The following is a 23,942-nucleotide window of genomic DNA, read 5'->3' as shown; positions in this document are numbered from 1 at the left end:
TTGGAAGACTTCTTCTTACTTTTAGTGTTAACCGTACCAATCATACCGTCAGCAGCATGAGATCCCGAAGGAGCTGCAGCGATTTGATTTGACTTCGGAAGATCGGGGATTTTTTCATGTAACGTACCTGACTGAGTATAGACCAAGTCAAGGTACTGTGCTTGAGCAATGACTTGCTCCTCAGTAACCACTCCGGCTTTAGCAACATCTTCAGTGATCTTTGGCAACAAAGATTTTACAAACCACTCAGCCAAGATCTGATCCGGAATAAATACCTTCACTAAACGACGTCGATGTCTCCACTCATGAATATGATCTGAAATGTACATGGATGTCAATTGTTTTAGCGAAGTTAACAATTCCGTGCCATTTTCATATCGGACTGGCAACTGGAAATGAATTAAAAACGAGGTAGCTAACTGACTAAAATTATAAAAAGTGCCTCGCGGTAACTCAATGTACCACTTGGCCGCGAGACCAATTAGAGTGCGCTGGAAAAGTCTAAGACGGATCGAATCATCTCTGATGGAGTTAGATGGACACCAGAGGTTTTAAGTCATCACATGGTTCGACGGGTCCTCTCCTGATTTACCTTCGAACTTGGGAATGTCACTGGGCAACTTATTCGGCATTGGCGGCCAAAACGGAAGATAATTAATGGGATCGTTCGTTAGGCACGAAAAGTCAGGTAAGTCCAAAGTTGCGATAAACGGTAACTGCCGATTAGGATCCCTAAAACTCTGGGTCATGAGACCAGCCCCAGGAGGAGGATATCCAGGATAACTAGGAATAGGAATCGCGTTCGGGATATTGTATCCTCCCGGAAAACCAGGATTAACCGGACCGTACTGGGGTTGTTGAGGTTGTTGATAAGTGTACCAGGATACGGTTGATACTGATAAACTGGCTGCTGGACAGCAGGACCGAATTGGTACTGTCCCTGGTACGGTTGATAGGTGAATTGTGGTTGACTTGTGACAACCGTACTTAAACCAGGTTGTCCTACAGGCATCTGAACCGAAGTTTGAATCATAGATCCAGACGGTGGTAAAGATGTCTGAGGAGTAGATACAGGAACAGTAGAAACCGGAGCTGTCGATACTCCAGAAGTAGGTGGGGTAGATTGAACAGATGTAGCGGCAGTTGTAGCAGTCGTTTGAGGCGGAGTACAAGGTGTACTAGACCCAGGCTGAAAAACTACCGAAGGTACAGAAGTTTGAATGTTAGACTGGACCGGTTGCTGGGATGTGCCAAAAACTAAGGGTTGTACAGTTTGAGATGACAACTGTACACTTGGCTGCAACATCTGTTGGGTTTGCTATGGATCCCACACTATATTCATTCCGGGGTACTGACCCATAACTGGTTGAGAATATTGAGGATCATAACCGGGTTGAGGGTAGGATTGATAATTGAAAGGTACATTTCCCGTTCCTTGAACAAATGTTTGACCTTGGGGTGGTTGGAAACCTTGGTTCGAGTATTGACCTTGGGGTTGATACCCTTGAGGCACATACTGATACTGGGGTTGACCTTGAGGTATAAATTGATACTGGGGTTGACCTTGGGGTACATATTGAGTCAGGGGTTGACTTTGAGGAACGTACTGTCCCGTAGGTATGTACTGTCCTTGAGGTTTCCCCCCAGATGCAAATTGTGTACCTTGAGGTTGCCCCCCAGGCATTAATTGAGGCTGCCCCCCAGGCGGTAACTGGCCACCTTGAGGTTGAGGATTGGGAATAGAACCTGACATCATAAGAATGTCTTCTACGCTCAATGGTTTATTACCATTGCTTCCAGTTAATAACCCTTGCTCAATGGGTTGAGGAGATGCTCCCAAAAAAGTACCAGAAAGAGACTGATACCCAGAGGGAACAGATGGACCGCCGTACAAAAAGGATTCGGGCGATTGAGTAAACATGGATGACTGTCCTGACATATTTACGGGAGTATAAAAACCTCTAGGTGTTGAGTGAGAAGGAGCACGAGGTGGTGAAAAAATTAACCCTGAGTTTTCTAAATAATTAGTCAAAGAAAGATACCAAGAACTACTCCTAGGTGGACTGTAAAAAATTGATTCACGCTCCCTTAGTTCAATGACAGGTTGATTTTCAGGGATAGGGATGCCTACTTCTTCTTCTTCCGGAGCAAGTTCTTCAATAGAAATAAGTCCAGAAGGAAGATCTTGAGTGATGACTCTTTCTACCCTAGGTGAACCAGGACCACTAAAAGTTGGAGAAACAAACCCCGATGTCGGAGTAGCAGCAAATTCACTTTCAGGCTCGGATATTTCGGGTTCTTCACCTATATCACTAGTAGATGAAAAACTACCAGCGATTTCAGATATAGACACTGACTGTGGATTATATTCTGCTACTGACATTTGAAAATCAGGATGTACTATCAAAGAAGATTCTCCTTCTTCCGGTGACCCAACTCTACTGTCTCTAGGAGATACGAGGACTTTTAAGCCTTCAAGTTGGCTCGGAACTTCCTCAGGAGGTTGGCCCCGAAGTCTACGGGACTTCCTCAGTAACTCAGCCGCGTTTATAATCTCAGGAGACTGGCCCCGAAGTCTACAGGACTGTCTTGGTAATTCAACCACAGTTAAAGACTTTTAACTACTTCACACGCAAACAAAGTAAAATCTCAATGAAAAGCACCTAAGGTCTCTAAAGAACCAAACAAATTTGAATCACACGCCTAAAGAATCTAGGAGATCAAACACACACAAACAGTAACTTTCCGGACCAAAAACACTAGTTGGTGATGAAATCCAACGTTGCAGAGTTCAGTACAGAAATGGCGGTTGGAACAGTTACCCCGGAAACCTGCTTAATGAATAGACTGGCACAAGTTCCTCCACTTAACCGTCTCGAGTGAAGTGAACCCCCTAGAAAATCCAAGTGAGTCTAGCTGACGTCTGCTCCAGGTACAGTGGGATCTTCCCATCACTGTCACCTAAGGAAGAGTCCTAAAGAATATGGCCACTAAGGTTACCAACTGAGACAAATACACCTGGGGGAACAGTCTACGATCCGATACGCACGCAAGGGCAGAGTAGCAAGCTCAATCCCCTTGAAGGCTCCTTGACATAATCCAAGGTTTACCAACAAGTGACCCCAGGCTCCTCGACAATGGTTAATTCGAGGTTTACCATTTTTAATACGTGAATATCTGGCGTCGTTCCCAATGAGGAAGGATTGATTCCCACACTAGTTCGGACACGATCTCGTGCTTCTCCTTTAAGAGGAGCTTTCCCAGAGCATAAATGCAACAATTGGATTTCTTCCCTACCACAAGATACAACTACTTGTTTGTTTTAACTATCTTGGAGAGTTAATTACTCTCCTACTCCAAGACACTAGCCTAAGCTGAGTTGGTGTATCAGAACCCTAGAAATAAAAATGTTACTAGGTGAATTTTACTTTAAGCGTTAATTTTAGTGGTTTTTTGTTTAAGTCCAAAGGTGTGGAGATGAAACTCGTGGTATGAAAACTCGACTCAAAATCACTAAAAATGCACCTAAGATGATCTAAACAATCTTTTTCTCTTTGATGAACTTCTAAAACTAAGAAAGAGTTTGAGAATGCAAATACTTTGTAAACACAAATATTTCTCAATTTAACAAATTAAAAGAAGAGCTTTTCCTTTCCAAAGCACTCAAAATGAGACAACTAATTATTTCACAAAAATTTCCCTTTTTCGTTTCAAAGCACTCAATCACTACAAAAAACAAACTTTTTCTCAAAAGAGATTTTTTATATTTTGTAAATAAAACACTCAAAACTAATGAAAATGACTAACTTTGAGAGCTACAAATTATAAAAACCTATTTGAAGTCAAAGCCTACTAAAAGTCTTTTTTAAGGATGTTTTACTCAGCTAGATGCAAGCTAAGGACTAATTCATGCAGAATCACAAATCAGTCAAGAACAACGAATTTCGTTTTCTTTTTTAAAATGAAAATCCAAACTCTCAAACACAAGCTTTTCGAAGTTTTGAAATGAGAAAATACAAAGCGGATTCCTCAACAAGGGGAGATTTCATACATGGTCAGACTCATAAGAAGGCTGGTAGACACTAAGGTGATCTGAAGTCCCTATAGCCTCTAAGATCAGAGCCACTACAAAACCAAAATGAAAAACAAACCCAACAAGCAAAACTCCTAGGAATTTCACCTAAAACCCTAACACTAACGAAATCAATCCAAGGAAAGTTTTTGACAGAGTACACGCAGGTCTGGGCAATGGCTAAAACCTATAAACAAATTCTAAACTGATAAAAAAGAGGAAAATTTAAAATTTCTCAAAATTTTGACAGGGTACGCAGGCAGCCTGTTTACACAGGTGCGGTCACGCTCTGTGCACAAAGCAAAAGCGCGTACATGTACGCACTATGCTTAACTCAGAGGGTGCGTACTTCTCCCAAAACTATGAAAAATAAAAACTAACTCAAAATCAACTAAATCACCCAATCCCACAATCATCAAGCCAAAAACAGAAACAAAAAATACAGTTTCTCAGGTCAAAGTATAAAGAAGGAAAACAATCAAGTCCCCAGTGGAGTTGCCATTTTTTCACACGGAATAAGTCGATCTTGCGGACAAGATAGACCTTCCTAGAATCTAAAGAAGACCTAATGACAAACAAACCAACCAAACACTATCTTTCTCTAAATATGCTTTGATAAACAATAGCAAACAAGTGTTTTTAGGGCCTACCTTAGGTCCAACGCAAGCTTGTGGATGCCCTCACTCATTCGATCCAAATGAGCTCCTTTTCGCGAATCTGCAAACACAAACAAGGCAAACAAATTAAATAGCACCTGAAAAGCCAATTGCATAAAACATATTTAACATGAAAGTCAAGGGGTCCATGAAACAAATAACATAAGATACTTGTTGAGAAAAATGAGTTTGATTGTATTAATTCAGAAGAAGAAGAACCTTACAACCTTTGCCTTGACGTTGTACAAGCTCCTCCCAGGGTCCAGCAAGAAGTCTCCTCTACTTTGACAAGTTTCACTCACTCCCCAATGAAACCAAAAAGGTATGTGATCTCTCCTCTTTAGGCTTAACTAGGAAGTCTTGATTTCACCAGCATTTACCCTCAAAAATGTTCAGCTTCTAACCTCCCTAGCAACCAGCCCAATGCCTGTATTTATAGTGCAATGGAGGGAGGTTACTAGGTCCTCCTTCAAAGGGATAACTCCTCTCATCAAGGGATTAGCTCCTTCTCTTTTGGGATGCATGAACCACCTCAGAGCGAACAATCCACGTCAAAATTCCTTCTAGAAACCTCTAGAATTAACCCAAAGTGAGTTTTTTAAGATAAAACTTGCGCCTTTTGACTTTCATAGGGGTCCGCACCTACACCGTTAGGGACAGAGCGGGTAGGTACGCAATTTTTGTACACAGAAGGTGCGGGACCGCAGGTGACCATGAGAGAAAGTGCGGAACCAGAGTTACATTGATTTTTAATGTCTTTCTCTCATTTCCAAAGCTTGATTTGAAGAGCTGAGGTCTGAGACTTGCTTAGGAGGACAGTACAAGTAATTATAGACCCATACTGACTGCAAATAATCATGATGATGATATTTTTGTGTAACACTAGGAGATGAAGCGCCAAAACTATGGACCCCGTTTAGGTAATTGGTACATCAACTTCTTGGGGTTGTAATTTTGACGTGCGATCTTTGTTTGACATGCACAATACCTCGTTAGAAAGATCTATTTGAGGAATACAACTTTCGACTACAACATGAGTCTAAGACTCATGTTCTCATGTTTTCCAAAAAAAAAATTGTTTAGGGCCTCAAAACGGCTCCGAAAGTTCAGGACCCTAAAAACTACAAAAAATAGTAAATTGTGCTACAATTAATGAAACTGAAAAACTTAAAGAAACAGTGGTGGGGGTCCAAGTGGAATAAGTGGGTGGCCACCAATATCCACCTGGATCATTCCTAAGACAAATATTTGGAATAGGTAGGAAGAGATATAGGTTCCTTTTGAGTTTGGGGTTGTTCTGACAAGATTATATAAGAACATTATTTCCAAGTTTAGGACCATTGAGAGTTGGTTGGAAGATTTTAATTGCAATATCAAGTAAGGGTGTTCCTTATCCCATACTGTTTTTGGTATATACATGTGTTTGGAAGAAGCAGGCTGTGTTGGCACCACTGTTATAGGTATAGTCATCATTCTTCTTCTTTATGCTGGTAAGAAGTCCTTACAATCTTGCAAAGAAACATAGAATCCTCCAAGATTTTTGTTCCAAGATGGGTAAGATTGTTAAGCTTGACACAATGAAAATCATGATAAGTAAATCCAAAAATATCACATACGATACTTTCATATATGACAACAACAACTTGTAAGTAATTCCTTCATACAAATATCTTGAAATCAATATCCGTCATAGCCTCTAATGGAATCATAGCATTGAGAAAAGGATAATTGAAGGATGGAAAGCTTATAGGCAAAAAGTACTCTTTGAGGCTCTCATTACCCATGTTATTTTACATGAATGTAAGTTTTGGGGATGCAATATCTCTAGAGAGTGATGGAGGAAGATAGAATAGATAGAAAAGTAGTTTATTAACTATAATTACAAGGTTAAAGGAAATACACACTATAATATCCTCCTCATCGAAGTGAGTCATTTCCGCATTGTAAGCCTACCTATGATTGGGTATCTTATGTATAAGAAGAGGTTGCAACATAGAAAACAAAGATATACTTTTGACTTTTGAGATTTAGGTTGATCACTTCCTTATAATATCTTAGTTTTCATTTTCCCTCTAACTCTTTATCACCCTAAAATTTATCCTTAAATTTTTATGTAATAATATTTTTAATATTATCATATTGCAAAATGATCTCCCCCTTTATCCCCCAATCGGATATAACCTCTCCACTCTAACCTCTGCCTCAGTAGTGTTAATTTTGGCTCGTGCAGTTAGGGAAGTATTTTTCCAATAGAGAGTTGTAGAGGCCTCGACATTTCTTCCAAACCTCAATCAGGGCTATGTGTGGTGACCATGATCACAACTAAAGCTTGCACCAGAGCATGCCATCTTAAATGATAAGGCATGAAGATAGGGAAGTTGGCGACAACAATTGAGAAGGGTGTGCCACTGAACAACCAGGGTCACACAAAAGACCAAAGGTAACAAACAAAGATAGTGAAAGGGGAGAAGGAATGATGGGTTGAGTGGGAGAGTAACTAAGGAAAGAAAACAAAGATGTGCAGAGAAATGGGGATGCACTAACTTTGCAACCAGAGAAGGCTCCACAAAAAAGACATAAACCAAAATCAGATGCGTTGTGTAAGGCAAGAGTAGTAAACTTACTCATCACAAAAAGAAATTTGAGTGGCAAGTCAAAGATCTAGGGCTCTTATAACTGGCGAGCTCGATGGCCCTATTCATTGCTATCATGTTTGAATCATGAAAGAATGTTGCTCTGCAATAATGGCTCGTAACATAAGGAAACAATAACCAAATTGGCTCAAACACAAACTAGAAACCATCATCACTTTTCACTGTATGTAAGCTACAAAGATGTCATGGAAGCACCAAGTGTTTAATCATCGTTAAGAGAGACCAAGTTAGACTCCCCTCATCACGCATTCTGTCTGGAACATTCTTCCTTCGCCTCCAGTTATTATGCTCAATGCTTGGCCTCATTCACCAACCTTCCTTCAACTCTACAACTATTAACTCCCCTGTGCCTCCTACACATTTCCTCGCTTCCAATTTCACCACCATGATTCGAGAGCAGGGGAGAGTTCACTACAGTGGTCGCGGAAGGGGAAAAGGTCGTCTACCTACTAATATTGTTGCCAACGATGACATAACTCTATATGACAAGTACATTCTAGCTCCCATTCAACATCAAGTTAACGAAATGGAATCCCGAGAGATAAGCCAAGGAAGGAATGCGCAATGGGTGCTCTATAATCTCCTGACCTTCCATATTCTTACCAGGGAGCGTGATCGAGCCAATGCTGCCAATTGGATAGCCAAATTTTTTTCTTATTCTAGCCACATCCTCTCCTCCCTCTATCGCCTCTCTCGTGACCTTAACATTGCATATCCGCCAAACATACCTTCCTTTCCATCCCTCGGTCCTTCCACCTCTACCTCTGTTCCTTTGAGCTCCTCGTCACCTTCCACCGTCTATGTGCATGAAGGTTGCTCGTCACCGACCCGTAGATCATAGGACACCTTGTCTCATCCTGCAGGTGCCCAATATATTGCCTTTATGCTCTCCAATCCTCGCCTAAGTTAGTATGGATGCTTCATCTTCGTAAAACAACCTGTACATGGTCCTCTCGACACTGGAGACACTATCACAGCCGACCCTTCCAGTGATGAATGAGCTTTGCGACAACAGGTCAACGCCCCTCCTAGTCCATGTGGCACTAATTAAGCACACTAAGGTTCTATTCTGCATGGATTACTTTGATGTTTGTTTTCACAAGGATGATGGTTGAATGACAATTATTTTTCCAATTCTATTTTTCTCAAGCGATGTAATAGTTTCAAATGGTGTATATTTGAATGGTTATTTTGGTTTCCCCACTCAAGGGTAGATAACCTCCTTTTATGGCACCTAATGGGTGATGGTCCCCCAATTTTTCTCCATGTACTTTATATATTTTCACCTATTAATATAAGGTTATCTATTTGCAAAAAATAAAAATAAAAATAAAAAAATCCTTTAATAATGAATAAAATGCCCTGTTAAAATAACATTTTAAAACTCTAGACAGATAAAAATCTAATAGATTATAATAATATTATGGTCAAATATGAAATGCTACATATTTAAACATGAGTTTAACGATATAAATATATATAGGCGTAGTCTAACTTATAGACGAAATGACCCTTTTCACGACATTTTTTCTGGTTAATTTTAATCAAAATCCAATAGAGATTTAAAAAAATTGAGTTTAAGTTGTTTAGTTTGCATAATTCGAGTGCTCAATGGGTTTATGAGATCCCCTTGTTTGTGGGACAAGGGAAATCAATTTATGCATTCAAAAATGTATTTTAAACAACAACAAATCTTGAAATTGTATTACCGAATTTTGGTGAATTCCAGTGAAAAGAACTATTTTGTCTATTATTATTATCCAATTTTAAGGTCATGGCCAAGCCAAACACCAAATTATTGTATGGAGATCCCCTTGTTTGTGGGACAAGGTAAATCCATTTATGCATTCAAAAATGTATTTTAAACAACAAGAAATCTTGAAATTGTATTACCGAATTTTGGTGAATTTCGATGAAAAAAACTATTTTGTCTATTATTATTATCCAATTTTAAGGTCACGACCAAGCCAAACACCAAATTGGTGTATGAGACCCCCTTGTTTGTGGGACAAGGGAAATCCATTTATGCATTCAAAAATGTATTTTAAACAACAAAAAAAATGTTGAAATTGTATTACCGAATTTTGGTGAATTCCGGTGAAAAAAACTATTTTGTCTATTATTATTATCCAATTTTAAGGTCTCGACCAAGCCAAACACCAAATTGATGTATGAGACCCCCTTGTTTGTGGGACAAGGGAAATCCATTTATGCATTCAAAAATGTATTTTAAATAACAAAAAATCTTGAAATTGTATTACCAAATTTTGGTGAATTCCGGTTAAAAAACTATTTTGTCTATTATTATTATCCAATTTTAACGTCACGGCAAAGCCAGACACCAACTCGGTATATGCGACTCCCTTGTTTGTGGGATAAGGGACCCACCTCTTGAGACTCCCTTGTTTGTGGGACAAGGGACCCACACAATGATTTTGACTCCTAAAAAATCTTGAAATTGTATTACCGAATTTTGGTGAATTCCGATGAAAAGAACTATTTTGTCTATTATTATTATCCAAATTTAAGGTCACGGCGAAGCCAAACACTAAATTGGTGTATGAAACCCCCTTGTTTGTGGGACAAGGGAAATCCATTTATGCATTCAAAAATGTATTTTAAACAACAAAAAATCTTGAAATTGTATTACCGAATTTTGGCGAATTCCGGTGAAAAAACTATTTTGTCTATTATTATTATCCAATTTTAAGGTCACGGCCAAGCCAAACACCAAATTGGTGTATGAGACCCCCTTGTTTGTGGGACAAGGGAAATCCATTTATGCATTCAAAAATGTATTTTAAACAACAAAAAATCTTGAAATTGTATTATCGAATTTTGGTGAATTCCGTTGAAAAAAACTATTTTGTCTATTATTATTATCCAATTTTAATCTCACGGCCAAGCCAGACACCAACTTGGTATATGCGACTCCCTTGTTTGTGGGATAAGGGACCCACCTCTTGAGACTCCCTTGTTTGTGGGACAAGGGACCCGCACAACGATTTTGACTCCTAAGCCAAGGAAGGCATCATACTCTACCCCCTCTAGTTTTGAATATATGACCTCTTAAGAGGAAACACGTGCTCTTAACCATTGAGCCCACTCAAACTATAAATTAGACTACACCTCTATATATATATATATATATAAATTAAATAAATCTCAAAATCATTATCAAATTATATATATATATATATATATATATATATATATATATATATATATATATATATATATATATATATATATATATATATATATATTGCATGAAACTGCTTGCTTTGTTCGGTGGGCAGGAGAATAATGATAGCCGGGCGTAACCATAACTCTAGCTCCCGCGTAAAGTTTATCCACTTTGTTTGTGAAGCTTATTCACTTCAGCAAACGAACCAACAGCAGCCATGATATACCATTTTTTTTTAATTTCAGTGAATGAACTTGATTTTACCCAATTAATTAAATAAAGTATAATCCATTGTTGAATTGAGGCTTGATCCATAACAATTATAAGAAGAATTTCAGCGTAAATCACATGTAGAAAATCTTTGTCGACGCGTTTTGAACCAACTAGTGTGGTTCATCGTCAGGACAAGTTGAGGAGTCAAAGCATGGCTGCATAATAAATAGGGAGTGCAGATCTTCCCAATGGCTAGGTTGACTAGGTTGACCATCAACGACTATCTAAAAAATGGCTAGATAATATTATAATGTTAAACAGTCAAACAGTAATAAAAATAATATTATAGTTATAGTAATTAAATTTCTTTAATCAATTAAATATATTATAATATATTATATATTCGAATGTAATTCCATTTTATTTTATTCATATATTATTCTTTGGTTATTAATATATTTAATTCATTTTTAATTTATTTATTTAAGTCACAAGGGATAAGTAAAGGGGGGTTTAGAAAAATCTTTCATTGGTTATTAAATTAATTTATTTAATTCCCTAGGGATGAGAATGTTATTCTATTTTAATTTTATTATATATTATTCTATGGTTATTAAATTAACTTATTTAATTAATTATTTATATCACTAGGGATAAGTAAAGGGGTTTTCTAATAATATTGATTTAATGGAATTAATAAACTATTATTGAATATTGGTTAAATTTTTATTTATTTATTTATATAATTTTATTTTATGTTATTTTATTTAGTTATTTATTTATTTATTTATTTTTTGGTAAAGGTAAAAGCTTAATAAAAAATACCAAAAAAGCCATCTAATAGTACAAGCCAGGAAAAATAAATAGAATGAGCGACCAATTTTTAAGAACAAGAAGGTCAAGAACAGGACCATTAGTAAAACACTGAGCCAAAGGAGAAACCCTAGGAGGAAGGAAAAGACAAGGCTCAAACGAGAAGGATCCGGGAAATTCAGGGGAAACCGCGAAAGCTCGAAAAGGTTAAAAAAAGAGGGGCGGGGGGGAGGGAAAAAGGAAGGCAAGACTAAGAAGAAAGGACAGGGATCCGGTAGCGACTGATCTTCTAGCCATCATCTCTATTGAGATTGATAGGCCTTTTTTCAATTTCAATAGCTTCCCTGAATTTACAGTGATGGAACAACGCAACCTTGGCAATAACCTTGGCCTCCTCTATACAAACCTGATGCGTGGTCTTTTCTGCATGCTTTGCTAACATTGAGGACTTGGTTCTCCCATGTCTTAGGTCAGCTGCATGTTCGTTGATCATTTGATGGATGGAGCGCCTTGTTTCGCCGATATAGGGGGTCCCACAAGAACAAGGGATCAAGTAGACACCCTTCATGTCTTTAGGGTCAATGGGATCTTTCACCGATCGGAGGGATTTACGAATGGTGTTGAGGGGCCTAAAGGTTGAGGGAATATTATACTTCTTAAGGATACGAGAAATCTTGTCCATGGTTCCCTGGACATAGGGAAGATGGATACCTAGAAGGCGTTCTTTAGGTTCTTTTTTTATTAACGAATTTTTAGAGGCTTTAAGGAGAGCTTTTTGACCTAGGCGCCTACTATAGCCATTCTCCACAAAGACATTAACGAGATGGGATTTCTCCTTATCGAAGCTCTCACTATCAGAAATTCTAAGGGCACGAGTAGCGAGGGTGTTAAGAACACCCAACTTTTGAGCAAGAAAATGATGGGAATCGGCATGAAGATACTGCTCAGTCTGCATTTTCTTTCGGAACATTGAGTGGGAGAGTGAACTGTCCTTATTTTTAGATATAAGAATATCTAGGAAAGGGAGGCAACCATTGACCTCTTTTTCCATGGTGAACTTAATGGCAGAGGACTGACAGTTGAGGAAATTGAAGAAGAGATCCAACTCCTCTTGGCCATGGGACCAGATGACATTAGTTTCATCTACATACCTTTTCCAAAGCTTGGGTAGGAGACGGGCCGAAGCTAAAGCTTTGGCTTCGAAATCTTCCATAAAAAGATTTGCAACAATAGGGGATAGGGGTGAGCCCATGGCCACACCACAGGTCTGTTCAAAGAACTCACCCTCGAAATAGAAAAAGGTGGAAGTGAGGCATATCTCAACCAAATGCGCGATATCGGGATCTGTTAGGCGATAGATCACTTCCAAGGCCTCCTTTATAGGGATACAAGTAGAAAGGGAGACCACATCAAAGCTGACGAGAATGTCTTCAGGGTTAAGTTTAATGTCCTAAAGCTCTTTAATGAAGGTAGAGTCTTTCACGAAGGACTCTGTATGACCAACTAGGGGCTTAAGCTTAAGGGCAAGGAACTTAGCTAGAAGGTAGGTCGAACCCCCAATGGTGTTGACAATAGGCCTTTGAGGGGCCACTTCTTTGTGAATCTTTGGCAACCCATAGATCCTAGGAATAATGGGATTGCTCTCAATGAGTTTATGGCAAAGGGAACTCAAAGAACTACTGGACTTGATGGTGAGAGCCACTGCCCTAGAAATTTTCTTTAGAGGGTTCTTGGGCAGTGGCTCTGTGAGTTCTAGGGCGGTGGCCAAGGACCCTCTAAAGAAAATGTCTAGGGCAGTGGCTCTCACCATCAATTCCAATAGCTCTATGAGTTCCCTTTGCCATAAACTCATTGAGAGCAGTCCCATTACTCCTAGGATCTATGGGTTGCCAAAGATTCACAAAGAAGGGGCCCCTCTAAGGCCTATCGTCAACACCATTGGTGGTCCGACCTACCTTCTAGCTAAGTTCCTTGCCCTTAAGCTTAAGCCCCTAGTTGGCTGCACAGAGTCCTTCGTGAAAGACTCTGCATCCTTCATTAAAGAGCTTAAGGACATTAAACTTAACCCTGAAGACATTCTCGTCAGCTTTGATGTGGTCTCCCTTTATACTTGTATCCCTATAAAGGAGGCCTTGGAAGTGATCTATCGCCTAACAGATCCCGATACCGCGCATCTGGTTGAGATATGCCTCACTTCCACTTTTTTCTGTTTCGAGGGTGAGTTCTTTGAACAGACCTGTGGTGTGGCCATGGGCTCACCCCTATCCCCTATTGTTGCAAATCTTTTTATGGAATATTTCGAAGCCAAAGCTTTAGCCTCGGCCCGTTTCCTACCCAAGATTTGGAAAAGGTATGTAGATGACACTAATGTCATCTGATCCCATGGCCAAGAGGAGTTGGATCTCTTCTTCAATCACCTCAACTGTCAGTCCTCTGCCATTAAGTTCACCATGGAAAAAGAGGTCAATGGTTGCCTCCCTTTCCTGGATATTCCTATATCTAAAAATAAGGACGGTTCACTCTCCCACTGAGTGTTCCGAAAGAAAACCCATACTGAGCAGTATCTTCATGTTGATTCCCATCATTTCCCTGCTCAAAAGTTGGGTGTTGTTAACACCCTCGCTACTCGTGCCCTTAGGATTTCTGATAGTGAGAGTTTCGATAAGGAGAAATCCCATCTCCTTAATGTCTTTGTGGAGAATGGCTATAGTAGGCGCCTAGGTCAAAAAGCTTTCCTTAAAGCCTCTAAAAATTCGTTAATTAAAAAAGAACCTAAAGAACGCCTGCTAGGTGTCCATCTTCCCTATGTCCAGGGAACCACAGACAAGATTGCTCGTATCCTTAAGAAGTATAATATTCTCTCAACCTTTAGGCCCCTCAACACCATTCGTAAATCCCTCCGATCGGTGAAAGATCCCATTGACCCTAAAGACATGAAGGGTGTCTACTTGATCCCTTATTCTTGTGGGACCCCCTATATCGGGGAAACATGGCGCTCCATCCATCAAAGGATCAACGAACATGCAGCTGACCTAAGACATGGGAGAACCAAGTCTTCAGCGTTAGCAAAGCATGCAGAAAATACCAAGCATCGGGTTTGTATATAGGAGACCAAGGTTATTGCCAAGGTTGCGCTGTTCCATCACCGTAAATTCAGGGAAGCTATTGAAATTGAAAGAAGGCCTATCAATCTCAATAGAGATGACGGCTGGAAGATCAGTAGCTGCTGGATCCTTGCCCTTTCTTCTTAGTCTTGCCTTCCTTTCCCCACACCCCCCCCCCTATTTTTTTAACCTTTTTGAGCTTTCGAGGTTTCCCCTAAATTTCCCGGATCCTTCTCGTTTGAGCCTTGTCTTTTCCTTCCTCCTAGGGTTTCTCCTTTGGCTCAGTGTTTTACTAATGGTCTTGTTCTTGACCTTCTTGTTCTTAAAAATTGGTCGCTCATTCTATTTATTTTTCCTGGCTTGTACTATTAGATGGCTTTTTTGGTATTTTTTATTAAGATTTTACCTTTACCAAAAAAAATAAAACTAAATAAATAAATGAATAAATAACTAACTAAATAAAATAAAATAAAATAAAATTATATAAATAAATAAATAAATAAAAATTTAACCAATATTCAATAACAGTTTATTAATTCCATTAAACCAATATTATTAGAAAACCGCTTTACTTTTCCCTAGTGATATAAATAATTAATTAAATAAGTTAATTTAATAACCATAGAATAATATATAATAAAATTAAAATAGAATAACATTCTCGTCCCTAGGGAATTAAATAAATTAATTTAATAACCAATGAAAGATTTTTCTAAACCCCCTTTACTTATCCCTTGTGACTTAAATGAATAAATTAAAAATGAATTAAATATATTAATAACCAAAGAATAATATATGAATAAAATAAAATGGAATTACATTCGAATATATAATATATTATAATATATATAATTGATTAAAGAAATTTAATTACTATAATTATAATATTATTTTTATTACTGTTTGACTGTTTAACATTATAATATTATCTAGCCATTTTTTAGATAGTCGTTGATGGTAAATCTAGTCAACCTAGCCGTTGGGAAGATCTGCTCTCCCTATTTATTATGCAACCATGATCTGACTCCTCAACTTGTCCTGACGATGAACCACACTAGTTGGTTCGAAACGCGTAGACAGATTTTCTACATGTGATTTACGCCGAAATTCTTCTTATAAAAGTATAATCCATTAATAAACTCATGATTTTTTTTAATTACAGACCTAGATTGGATTCCCATCTAATTCAACAACTTCTCCCGCTCAGTTCGAAAAATTGCTATGTGAAAATAATAATAATTAATGACTAAGGTAACATATAATTATATTAACACATTATTATATTATTATAGGTGTGTATGTGATTTTATAGGGGAGTAGTTTTTAGGTGTGATGTTTTAGATTTATAATATATTTTTGGTTGGAATGCAATAAATTTATGGTCAAATCTTGATTTGTATTGTTTAAATTAGTTTTTCGACTGTATATATGAATTAAACACTCCCAAAAACTTTGAGACACTTCCATTATAAAGAGTTCACAAGTCAGACTTGTGATTTCAATAAATCTTTGTTAGATTCTAAATAAATTAATAAAAAAATACACCAAAAAACTTTTCAAAAAATCACACTTAAAAACTACTCTCTTTATAACCATCAAAATTCATAAATACAATTTAACTCCTCGCAAATATTAATTAAATAATAAATATGCAGCACTTCACTTCCTTTTCTTGTGACAAAGTCAAATGGCATCTTTAACCTAACTAGCCTTAACTCTAGTTAGTAACTGAAATCATTTTATTTCTGGCGTGATACGAGCCGTGAATGGCGGATCTGTCGCAAAAATAAAATATTCGTTAATCTGCACGTGGAAAAGAGCAGTGGTCGTTGAATCTGACAGAACAGAGTTGATGATGACAGGGACGGCGGCGGCGGGCCCACCTGTCAGAGCGGTTAGAACTCTCTGTGATAACTGCCCTTTTGTCTATCCGGCGTAAGAGGCGTGATTACCGGACTCCCGCGGATTTTATTCAAATATCAAAAATTAATTGGCCCGCTCTTTTTTTTGGGAAGTATTCACCCACGTAACTTCTTAACCGAGCCACGTGTCAAAGATAAAAATTGTGTTATGAGTTAAGCTTTTATTTTGGTGATAATATTTGGTAGGGTAGTTTGTTCTCCTATCTAATATTGAGATTAAAAGATATGATAAAGTTCTATGAAAATGTTACTGTCATGAAGGGTGGTTGGAAAAAAATTGTTGTAATTAATATGAAGTTAGTTTATTTTTTATTTTTTTTGCTATATATATTGGTGGTTTCGAGAGTTGTTTGGATAAAATAAATTGTTGCAGCCTAATTCTAGTTGGCATAGTCATCATCCTTCTTGTTTACACTAATGGTATTGTCCTTATAACAAGGAGTCACTATGATCTCAACAATCAACTAACTATTCTCTAGGATGTTTGCTCAAGTAAAAGTATAAGTGTTAATATGGACAAAACAAAGGTTATGATAATTGAATCCAAAAAGATCCCTTAGGCTAGTTAAATGCACGATAATACAAGTTTGGAGGAAATAACTTCCTACAAATATTTCAAAGTCAATCTTCATCACAAGCTTAACTAGAAATATAGCACTGAGAAGAGGATAAATAGAGAATGGCGCACTTATTAGGGACTTGAAAACAATGGTAAATCAATAGACCTTTGGATATGGGATAAAAAGAAACTCCTTTTTGTAACTCTTGTGAGTCATATTATTTTATGTGGTTGTGAAGTTTGGGGGAGAAAGATAAAGAAATTTTAAAAAGGTCTAATAACTTATAATCTAAAAAATAATGACACTATCCACTATCTTATCCTCATAAAAGTGATATTTCCCCCATCCAAAGCATGACTATGACTATGACTAGGTACATAATGTGCAAGAACAACTTTGTAAGATTGCTTCAAGCTCTAATCAAAATTATCCATCTCAAGTGGAGTTGGCATAAAGATGCCAAATCTTGGCTAAATTATTGGAGAATTAAGGAAGAGATCACTTTGTAAAATAACAATAATGTTAAAAATATTATTATATCAAAATTTAAAGAGAAAATGTGTTGTAATAAAGAATTAGAGGATACAATACTTAAATTACTATAAATAGGTTATCAACCTTAACATGGAACGACAAAACTATCTATATGTTTTGATCATCATAAAAAAGAAAAATCAACGCGCTAAAATAAGAACAAATGGAACTAGACAACATCTCTGGAATCCTGACTGCTCATCTACTCACTTTCAATAAGAGATGCCATATAAAGGAGCTTCAAAAGAAAAAACTAAAAATTCTGGAGCAGAAGGAAGCTTTTTGGAGATCAAAGAGTAGGGCTATCTGGCTTTAGGAGGGGGACAAGAACACAAAATTCTTCCACAAGTCTGCGAACTCCAGACGTGAAAAAAACTCTATATGGAGAATAAGTGATGGAAAAGGGGGCTTCCTATACTCTCAACAGGACATCTCAAACAAGGCTGTGAGATATTTTGAAAATCAGTACAAGAGAGCCGGGGATTGCAGGATTCAGAACATTATATGGGGCATTGATTTATTCCCTCAAATGTTTGATGATGAACTAAATGAACGCCTTTTTCCAGCCAGTAACTGAGAAAGAACTATTAGAAACAATGAAATCTTTCAAGAGGGATAAGTGTCCAGGCCCTGATGGCTAGACGATTGAATTCTTCATCCACTTTTTTGATCTTATCAAATTTGATTTTCTAAGGATGGTAGAAGGATCCAAAATATCAGGTAGCATACATCATATAACTTCCTCCACTCATATAGCTCTCATTCCAAAAAAAGGGGAAGCAGAATCCTTTCAAGATTTTAGTTCGATATCCCTCTGTAACATTTCTTTCAAAATCATTTCAAAAATTATTGCGGAAAGAATTAAAGGAACTCTATCAAGGTTCTTAACAAAGGATCAACACGGTTTTTTAAAGGGAAGAAATATACTGGACGCAGTTGCAAACACACAAGAAAGTCTGTTTGCCATGCATACTAAAAAAAGTGAAGCTGTTATTTTCAAAATCGACCTCCACAAGGCATACGATTGCCTGGATTGGGGTTTCATTAGGTGCTTACTCGCAAAGATTGGATTGAGAGCCAATATGATAAACTGGATCATGGCATGTGTTGAGAAGGTGAACTATGCTATCATTATAAATGGGATTCCATCTTCTTACTTTCTAGCTGCCAGAGGTCTTCGCCAAGGTTGCCCCCTGTCTCCTCTTTTGTTTATCTTGGCAATGAATTCTCTAAGCCTCCACATCAATAAGGCAGTGAGTGAAAACAGGTGTCGCCCATTGAAAATATGCAGAAACAACTACATCTCTCATAACTTATTTGTAGATGATATTCTTATTTTTGGAATGTTGTGCAAACTCACCTGGTTAAGCTTATATGACATCCTAAAAAACTTTCAAAAGGCCACAGGACTGCAAATAAACAAATCAAAGTCAGTGATCTTCCATAATGATGTCAATTTGGAAACAGTAGAATGCTTATCCTCACTGTTTGGGATAGAGGTGCAGTCCATCAAGCATGGAATAAAATACTTAGGTTTCCAGTTAAAAGCGAAGGGATATTCTAAAATGGACTGGCAATGGATACTAGATAGGTACTATAAAAAGATATCAGTATGGGAATACAAATGCCTATCATTGGCAGGAAGAGTGATCTTGGCTCAATCAGTTCTAACACAACTTGCAGTATATTGGGCTCATTTATTTTTTCTTCCTGCAAGTATCATTCAAAAAATGAATAAGTTAACTGCGAATTTTATATAGGGTGGCCAATCAGAAAAAAGAAAATTTCATATATCCAAATTATCTGATATCTCTTTACCAAAGAACCTTGGTGGATGGGGCCTTCTGGACTTGCGGACTTTCGGAAGGGCACTCTTATGTAAGTCATTGTGGAGAGGGATTTATGGAGAGGGTCCATGGAGCAACACAATTAAAAGAAATATATGGGCAGTAAGGATATCTCACACTGGTACAGGATGGGAAGGATTGGTTCCACATATGGGTCAGCAATATGGTTGAGTTTTCGCAAGATAGAAGGTTTTCTGAAGAATTTAGCATGGTGCTTCCAGTCTGGTAGCAAGATCCTCATCGGAATAGATCATTTTTTAAGCAAACAGGAGGAAATCATTGTGCCTAAAGCACTGCTAAATTTTTTCCATAGGAAAGGTTCTCTCTATTGAGACAAACTGATTTCAGATTGGCAGGGCCCGTCCCCTCTATGGAAAGAGGCAGACAATATGGAGATGCCAGATACTTTAGCCCAAAAGTGGAGAAACATCAGAGATTGCCTAAGGAACTGTGGCATATACCGCTCTTCGGAAACTGATTTTCTTATTTGGAAGGATTCAAAAGGTATTAACCTGGTTCGTGTAAAGGACATTTATCAAAATATGATTGGTTTAAAGTGTGCTACTCCCAGTCCTATATTCCCAACAGTTTTTTGGAAATCTGGATGTCCTTCCAAAATGATTTACTTTTCATGGTTGGCCTTTCACAACAAAAATTTATCATGGGAAAACTTGAAAAAGAGGAGATGGCATGGACCAAGTATCTGTTTAATATGCAAATCTGCTGGGGAAAGTAACTGTCACATGTTTTTAAATTGTTAGAGAACTCAGCAATTATGGCAAACTCTGGAAAATCTTTATGAAATCCCACATATTTCTCATGCTTCTACAAAAGAAGCTTTTTTTTGGTGGAGCGGGCAGAAGGAATCCTGGAGGCCGATAGTTATTATCACTCTCTAGAGCATATGGAGATGGAGAAACAATGTTATCTTCAATGACAGGAAAGAGCCTTTCATGGAAATTTTACCTAATATCGTAGCTCTCTATGAATTTTTACCGGAAAAGACTCACAAGCAAAAAAAGGATGATCTTAAAGAGCATGCACAGGCTCACACAATGTTTCCAAGAGCGTATTTCAACGGAGCTGCGTAGAATGGTTCCTGTGGTTGTGGAGTACAGATCATAGTGAATGAAAATGTACAATATCTCATATATTGGAATGGGGGAATGAGATCCAATAGCAAAGCTGAGGCGATGGCTCTTGCAGGCCTTCTAAATTTTTGTTTTTTCCTTAGCATTCAGGTTGTCTCAATTTTCGGAGATTCCAAAGTCATGGTGGATTATGTATCAGGAAAAAATAATATCTACAAGCCTCACCTTGTAGGCTGGATGGACAGAATCAGGTTTTTTTGGTAGAGGATGGAAGGATGCACCATTCACCATATCAATAGATCATAGAACCAGCAAGCAGACATTTTATCAAAGGAGGGTCTTCTATCGGAACCAGGTTTTTGGTATATGAAGGTAAAGTCTGAAGGGGAAATTTTCTCTATCCAGGTATTTTCCCTTTCGGTTTCTTAACTTCAAAATTTTGCTGAAACTCAGGTATGCATTGTCTTTTTGTTCCCTTCTTTGTCTCTTTTCCCTTCCAAATATTTTGTCCATGTATGGTTGAAGTATAAATTAAATCTTCTATATAGTGCTTCTTCCCCTCTGAAAATCTAAATTCTCCTATTTTTCTCTCTATGAGCATTGTAAATTTTTTTATTTCTGTATCTTGCTGACAGCGTTTTGGACTGTCTTTTTTTCCTTCAAAATCTTATCTTTCTGCTGGGATTATGCTTCCCATCTCTTCTAGATACTTCTGGCACAGACCTATAAATTGGCCATATGCAGATTTACATGTCAATGTACTGATTTGTTTCATTATATATCTTATATAATACAATTATGCTTTTTTCGCCCTGGGAAAAATTCTCGTGAACTTCATAGTGAAACATGACATTGGACAATCCCTAAAAATTCATGGATTAAAAGAATGTGTCATCTTCCTAAAGCTAAGAGGGTTGTTTATGAAAATAATTTTTTTCTTAAAATATTTTGTATACACTCACATTAAATAACATTTTCAAAATATTTGTTACATGATTGACCTTCCCAACTTTTAAACTCAAAATTATGGTGACTTGGGAGCACTTACATTTTCTACTTTTCTTCTTAGGCATATTTTTTTGGTTAATCATGTTCGAGATCTGACATTGATTTCTTAAAATGGTAAGTTTGAGTTATATAATTTGTGCAATCCTACTGTTTACCATTTATACATTCAAAAACACATTTTAAATAATGAAAATTTACAATCTCATGTTTCAATTAAATAACATTTTCAAAATATTTTTTACATGATTTACCTTTCCAATTTTTAAACTCAAAATTATGGTGACTTGGGAGCACTTACATTTTCTACTTTTCTTCTTAGGCATATTTTTTTGGTTGATCATGTTCGTTGATTTCTTAAAATGGTAAGTTTGAGTTATATAATTTATGTAATCATGACTGTTTACCATTTATACATTCAAAAACACATTTTTCTCATGTTTCAAAAAAAATTCTGATGATTTGGTACATTACCATCATCGCTATTTTTCTTTAGTTATTTTTAACAAGGTTATTTTTTTTGGGTAAAAATATAAATCTAGGTTGTTTGTGTGAAAGGTATGCTTATCCTCATTGATATCATGAGATTCGTTAGGGTTGTGCCATCATGTTTCATGCGTAGTCTAACGAGGAGTTGCTCAGAAAGTTACGGAAATTCTAGTCATATTTAGAAAAAATCTGGTAAGCATTTTTGTACATTCAAGTTATAGTCGTTAAACTTCAAAATTTTAGGTGTCCTAGACATTTTTGATGGTGCTGAATCCATTTCCACCATCAAAAATACAATTCAAACACTGCCTCTACAATATTTTTTGAATTTTTTTTGTTCGGATTCCGACCACTTTTAACCGTCCGGGCAATTCCTCCACCTCATTAAATGACTCCCATGTTTCATGAGATTATGGTAGTGATTATGGCAGTTTGAGAAAAGACTAGAAGGGGGGGCACACTTAAATTATTGGGATACTCACAACCTATATTTAATTCATATTACCAACGTAATAAAGGTAATGGATTGATGTAATTTTTCCAACTTTATAAGTGATTTTGACAGATTCTAAAGTTCAAGTTGAGAATAAATATAACTTTATGTTAATAAATGATTTTGACAACTTTTCAATTCAATTTATTTGAGAATAAATATACATTTATATTAGGGCGAGCGACTACTTTCCATCAATATCATTCACGGGACTGCACGCGACTAGACTTGTGAACCATGTGGTCATCATATGCACCCCCTCCCTATCAATCAATGAAAGAATGGAAGTGTGACTTCATTGATTCCTTTTAATTAATGATATTTATAATGAATGATTTTGTAATGTTTATTGCGCTTTTATATGGTTTTATTTTTTATTTTTTAAATTGATTATAGAAGTTGTTTCGAGTAAAATTTCATAAATAATTTTTTTATCAGTTAAACTTTAAGCTGTTTTAAGTAAAATTTCATAAATCATTTTTTTTATTATTGAAATTTTAACTTTCAACATAGTTTTATTAAATTAAAATCAATTTTATTTAGAAAAACTAAGTGATAAAATAATCCTATCTTAGGTAAAATCAATAATTTTTTTATAAAATCAAAACAAAGTTATTGGAAAAACACATCACCATCTAAAGATTATTAACAAAAACTTTTTATGTAAAATCAATAAAATTTCTATAAATTGGAAAACACTACATAAGTTTTACAAAGATTATTACCAGAAATTTCACAATTTTTAAAATGCAGATTATTACCAAAAAAAATTCACACCTTTGAAACATTTTAAAGAGGAAAGGAAAGTAAGCCACAAATATTAAAAGGAAAAGGTAAAGGAAAGTGAGTAGGGAATATGGAAAAACAATGCTAGATTATTTTAAGAGATTATTTTTTTGTAAAATTATAATTAATATTTATTTTTTAATCAGTGCCCACGGGCTTTGGATTGATGATGAATGGGTGCGCTGTTAAGGCACTCCTTGCGATAGGTCACCGGTTCAAATCCCCCGTGGGTACTTAGGTTAGTCTTAACTAGAAAAAAAAAAAAAATTATTTATTTTTTAATCGCAAAGAATTATGAGTGTATAATAATTTAATTTAATATTAAAAATATTTATTTATATTTACATTAACATTAAATAATTTTATATAATGTTTATTTAGATTTACAAATTGGTTTAAGTCAACTTATATACATGAAAAGACTTTATTAAAAACTTTATGGTTGCAAACAGAGACTTACATGTTTATTGATGAACATAGATGTAATATAATGATGAAAAGGATAGTAAACTCCAC

This window comes from Pinus tabuliformis, chromosome 5_2, assembly GCF_031772625.1.
Source record: "Pinus tabuliformis cultivar Carrire ecotype Pingquan chromosome 5_2, CPIR1, whole genome shotgun sequence".
Lineage (NCBI taxonomy): Eukaryota > Viridiplantae > Streptophyta > Pinopsida > Pinales > Pinaceae > Pinus > Pinus tabuliformis.
The sequence above is the reverse complement of the archived record's forward strand: the minus strand, read 5'-3'. Positions refer to the sequence as shown.